Source organism: Dasypus novemcinctus, chromosome 28 (assembly GCF_030445035.2).
Source record: "Dasypus novemcinctus isolate mDasNov1 chromosome 28, mDasNov1.1.hap2, whole genome shotgun sequence".
In the NCBI taxonomy this organism is placed as follows: domain Eukaryota; kingdom Metazoa; phylum Chordata; class Mammalia; order Cingulata; family Dasypodidae; genus Dasypus; species Dasypus novemcinctus.
In genome coordinates, this window is record NC_080700.1 from 5,763,509 (window position 1) to 5,769,996 (window position 6,488).

The window sequence follows — 6,488 nt, forward strand, 5'->3', positions numbered from 1 at the left end:
TCCTGAATGACATTGCAATGACAGATATAAGCTATTTATATATCTTGCCATAACCTACAGAACTGGGTGGGAGAATATGTAAGGTACAATGTAAATTTTAATCCATGCTTAGTGGCAATGCTCCAAAATGTGTTCATCAATTACAATGAATGTACTACACTAATGAAGGATATTGTTAATGGAGGAAAGTGTGGACAGTGTGGGGAGTGGGGCATATGGAAATCCCCCATATTTTTAAAGTAATACTTATATAATCTAAATATCTTCTAAAAATAAGTAGACTTAAAGCAGAAATTAATAAAGGGAACAGCTAGTCAAAAATAGGAAATAAGAATGGTGAGGCAAAAGCTGATACAATAAAATGGAAGATAGTTCTTTGTTTAAAAAATGGGGTATCGGGTATATGGGGATCTCTTATGTTTTTTAATGTAACTTTTTTGTGATCTATATATCTTCAAAAAATACACTTAAAATAAATAAAATAAAATTTAAAAATCTGAATACAGTCGACTAATAAAAATGTAAATAAATGAGGACTGCTTATTGTTTGAAGAATTCACCAGAACCCCAAAATTGGAAGACAGTGAAGTCAGCTATGTTCTCAGAAAGGTTCCAAAATATAGCAGCAGTTTGCTCATTTCCCAAAGTCCTGCCTTGTTCAGTTTCTTCTTCTCAAGATGGATATAACCTCTATTTTTCAATACTCTCTTAAAACAGTCAATAAACCACAAAAGGACTATATTCAGGGAATCACACCCTGATTACACAGATAAAACAATCAGTGCTTCATTCTCTGGTATACATCTTCATTAGATATATATACCAGATAATTTCAAATTATAACCCTCAGATAATGTTGAATGTGTAAAACTATTGTGAAGAGAAACTATGAAGATTCCTTCATTTTTCTTTTTACTGCATTCAAAATTTCTTTTTACTGCATTTTATGTAGTATGAAATATTCCAGGTCCTGGAGATTCTTTAGGGATCCTAACAACTGGTTCTCTATAGATAAAAGGCTGGAACTCTCGGAAATAAATGTGGAACTAAAAACAAATGGAAGATAAATATGAACATTTCAGCAAGCTTAACGATGTGATGAAAGTACAACAGGTTACTGGGATGAAGAATGAAATATGGGATTGGTAGGGTAGAAGCTATATAGTACTCTATAGAGTGGGATAAAATGTTAATAATTATCTCTATAATTGTTTTGATATGGGGGAATTATATAATAATTATAATAAATATCACAGGCCAGGACATAATTTTATTTCATTTGCCATTGAATTGCTCAAATATTTGAGAGAAATTCAAGGGTTTACTTTATTTTGACATATTTATTTTATTTTTCTCTGAATATGTTATCATGTAGCATGAAAAAATAGCCTGAGAAAATAAAAGTTCATTTAAAATTTTTTATAAATCACATGACTAAGGAAAGGAGCCAGATATTTACTTGTTCAAACTATTTCATTGTTAATATGTGTGATGGTTAGGCTAGTATGTCAACTCAGCCAAGTAATTACCCCCAGTTATTTGGTCAAGCAAGCACTGGGCTAATTGTAATAAAAGGGTATTTATGGACTTTAGTCACCACTGACTTTGTTGCAGTGGTAAATCATAGATAACTGATTACAATTACGTCAGTCAGGGAGATTGCCATTAACAATGAGTGATGCTTTATCCAATCAGTTGAATACCCTAAAAGGGGAAGTGATTCCAGCATTCAGAGAGAATTTCCCAACTCATCTTTGGACAGCCAACATTTCCCAGAAACTCATCATGGACTTTCAATGGAGCCCCTGGTTGCAGCCTGCCTGCAGAACCTGGATTTGTGCATCCCCATGGCCACATGAGAAACTCTGATAAAATCTCTTACTATTGACAGATATCTCTTATTGATTCTGTTTCCCTAAAGAGCTCTGATTAATACACTATTTCATTATTAATATGCTTTGAGGGAAGTAGGTCAAATAGATTTTGTAATAAACTTTAAACTTTAGAACAGTTTTAGATATACAGACTGTTTTGAAGATATTACACAGTTCCCATATATCACACATGCAATTTTACCTGTTAGCATCTTACATTAGAGTGGTACATTCATTATGATTAATGAACTAATATTGATATATTGTAATTTAATAAAATTTATTTTTAAAGAAAAAATAAAAATTAATACACTCAGCTGACACTCTACTCAATGAAGAAACCGTGAACGCTTTCCCACTAAGATCAGGAACAAGATAAGGATGACCTCAGTCACCACTATTATTCAATATTGTGCAAGAAGTTCTAGCAAGAGCAATTAGGTAAGGAAAAAAACCACTAGAATAGGAAAGGAAAAAAGAAAACTTTCACTATTTGAGGATGACATTATTGAAAACATGGAAAGCCCTGAAAAATCTACAACAAAACTTCTAGAGATTAAAAAAAAACAAGTTCAGTAAAGGGGCAGGTTATAAGATGAACACAGAAATCAGTAGCATTTCTGTATATTATTAATAATCTCAGGATGAGACAGCAAATAGATGGCTCAAATTTTCTGTCCTGCAAGTTCCACTAATTTTCTATGCATGCTTTGAAATTCTTTGTGCTCATCTAATATCTTCTTTTTTTATTTTTTATTTCTTTAAAAGATATTTAGATTACATAAATGTTACATAAAAAAAAATAGGGGATTCCCATATGACCTGCTCCCACACTGCCCACCCTTGCTCTCATTAAAAACAACTTTCATTAGTGTGGTACCTTCATTGCAATTGATGAACTCATTTTAATTATTGCCACTAAGCATTAATTATAGTTTACATTGTAATTTACACTCTCACACAATTCTGTAGGTTGAGGCAGGATATATAATGGCCTGTTTCTGTCATTGCAGTGTCATTCAGGACAATTCCCAAACCCCAGAAAAAGTTCCTGTGTTACACTTGTTTTCCATCTCCTTGTCCTCAAAACCTCCAGTGACCACTGCCTTCACATCAATAATATAATTTCTGCCATTGCTAGAATCTTAATAACTTTATAGTAGAATACCAGTAAGTCTTCTCTAGTCCATAGTCCATTCCCCAATCCTGAAGATTTGGGGATGATGATGCCCACTGCAACTCTAATTGAGACGGGGCTTCAGTTCCACATGGCTGATGGTTTGGACTCTCATGGTTGCAGTTGTAGGTTCTCTTCATTCCTTGGTATGGTGGTTGTCCATTATTACCTCCTTGTTAATTGTCAAGGGAGAGTCCAATGAACAGGAGAGTAGGTACAGTAAATCCTTTGAGGTTCAGGGCCCAGCGGGATGGCATTTGGAAAGTCAAAACACTAAAGTCTCCTTGATGTACACCTACCAACACCAGCACTGACTATAGGTTCAAATAGAAAGGACTGAAGAGATGTGTAGGGCAACAACAACTCTTTCCAATTCTGTCACACAGGGGAGCGCAAACCCTAAAGTAGGGCCCACTGTCAAGGCACCAAACTCACAAGCTGTCTACCCCAACCATATGCCTGGGTGTCTCCAGAGCCCCTAGGAGTCCCACTAAATGAGATCTTGCTGGAACTTGTACAAGTGTAACCTCTGGAATGACCTCCCAACTCACCTTGGAGTCTTTTAGCAGTATAAACTCATCTGTCTCTACTTTTTCCTCCTTTTAGTCAATGTCTTTTTCTAGTTGCATTTCTAATTGGTGCTTAGTAGTAATCTCTCAGTGCCAGGAAGACTCAACTTTAGGAGTCATGTCCCATGCTGAGGGGAAATTTTTGCATTGATATGCTGAGTTTGGCTTAGAGAGAAGCCACATTTGAGCAGCAAGGAGGCCCTGGGTGGTAATACTTAGGCATCCTACAATACAATGCTAAATTTAAATTTCAAGAGTAAAGGTTCATAAGACTATCATCTATATCAAGAGCCCATCAATGGACCATCCTCCTTCACTAACCCTTGCATCTGAACTTGAGGCTTCTTGCTGTTTCATCAGAATGTGGCAAAACTCTCCAGGATGGAATTTCAATACTCTTTTAGTTATTGTGTGAATATCCATCCACTGTGACTAACCTCCATTAACATTTTAACACATTTATATGCCTAATATATATGCCCATATGAGCCTTCTCCCATTTATTCCCTTTAAGTGGCACCCCACATAACTATTCCTCCCCTGCCACTATTTAACCCTTCTGAGATCCAAAACTTCTTCAAAAATGAAGCCAATAAAACAACCAAATAAAAATTAGAAAATGGAATAATAATGATGGTTTAAAATAGGAAATAAAATATTTAAAAATTTAAAACATAAAAGTAAAACAATTCTGGGATAATAAAAAAATGAAGAATTATAAAATGTTTTGACACTTTGTCTTTCATCACTGTGAAATCTGCTGCCCTGTATGTAGAGTGATATTTTCTTCCATTTGTTCCTCCAATGTATTAATTTTTTCATTTTGTCTTCAAAGAAGTTTTAGGTCACAGCAATGTCATGTACAGAATATAGGGGACTCCCATATATCAAACAACCTTCCCCTTTTCTCTGTTGCCCTATCAATAACATTTTATATGTATATGGTACATTTTTTACAACTGATGTACAAATGCTGAAGCATATCTAGTGACAATAAGTGGTTTACATCATGGTTTATATTTTGGACTGTACACTTTTATAAGCTTTGATGAAACCTAATGTGACCTGTAGCCATCATTGCAAGATCATGTAGAACACTTTCATTGCCCTCAAAATGCTGCATGTTCCATCTATTTTATTGCTCCCTTCCCTTCCCCTCTGCACCCATAGCAACCAACAGGCTTCACTCTTTGCAGGACTAGATTCATAGTTACTTGCAACAACACTGAGGGCTTGACACACTGGTCTGTCCTCCCTTATTGGGCACCACTCATGCTCTCAAGAGACTCCCACCCCTCTGTTTGAGAATAAAGCAGACCTCCCTGGGTGGGATTCCAGCAACATCCTGCTCATTATGTCCATCTCCACCCACTAATATAACATGCTATATCAAGATGAACATTTGCACACTCCTTAGAAGTCTGTTCCTAGTGCACTTTCTCCCAAATGCCCCCCCCACATCCAATACCCTAAGCCAGTCATCCTACCATGCCCTATTGCCAAAAGAGCATTCTCAACATTGTAGTTTCAATCACATACTCACCAATCCAGGTGTTCAACTGCTTCTTCCCCAATCCTAACCCCAGTTCAATGGACAGTTCAACTCCCCATCCACAAACTACCTCCTAAAGTATCTGAACTGCCTAACCCAATAGCATTACTGCACCACTGTCATATCTGCCCACTGCATATTTACACAATTCCAACTTATCATAGATTTTACCCACGTGGGCACTGGCCACAGCCATCTTCTCCCTTTCTATTTCATAAAAATGAATCTTCCAGACTCTAGCTCTATGAGTCTACACAATTTTCTCAATTCATATCAGTGAGGCCATGTAATCTTTGTCTTCAGTGCCTGGCTTGCCTCATTCAACATAAGATCTTCAGGATTCATCCAAGTTATCCTGTGTTCAAACGTAATGAATGTGTCACACTAATGAAAGAGGTTGTTGATGTGGGAGGCATGGGGGACTGGGGGGTAGAATATGTTGAACTTATATTTTTGTTTAAAGATCTATTTATTTATTTATTTATTTCTCTCCCTTCTCCCTGCCCCGCACCAGTTGTCTGTTCTCTGTATCTATTTGCTGTATCTTCTTTGTCCACTTCTGTTGTTGTCAGCAGCACAGGAATCTGTGTTTCTTTTTGTTGTGTCATTTTGTTGTGTCAGCTCTCCATGTGGGTGGTGCCATTCTTAGGCATGCTGCACTTTCTTTTGCACTGGGCAGCTCTCCTTACAAGGCACACTCCTTGCACGTGGGGCTCCCATATGCAGGGACACCCCTGCATGGCACGGCACTCCTTGCGTGCATCAGCACTGCACATGGGCCAGCTCCACACAGGTCAAGGAGGCCCAGGGTTTGAACCATGGACCTCCCATGTGGTAGACAGATGCCCTAACCACTGGGCAAGTCTGCTTCCCTATATTGTTTAATGTGACATTTTTTGTGATCTATGTATCTTTAAAAAAAGTCGAGTTAAGAAAAAATTTTAAAAAATTAAAAGTACTGTATGTATATGCACAATTTGTATGCATATACCACAATTTGTTTATCCATTCTTCTGTTGAAGAGCATTTGGGCTGATTACAACTTTTGGCAATAGTAAATAATGCCACTATGAACATTGGTGTGCATGTGTCTGTTCATGGCCTTGCTTTCAATTCTTCTGGGTATAAACCCAGCAGTGGAATTACTGGATCATACTGCAGTTCTATAGTTAGTTTTCTGAGGAACAACCATTCTGACCTCCACAAAGTTTGCACCATTCTACATTCCCACCAGCTGTGCATGAGAGTTACCATTCCTCCATATCCTCTCTAACAGTAGTAGTCCTCTGCTTTTTTAATAGCTATGAGTCTAATGG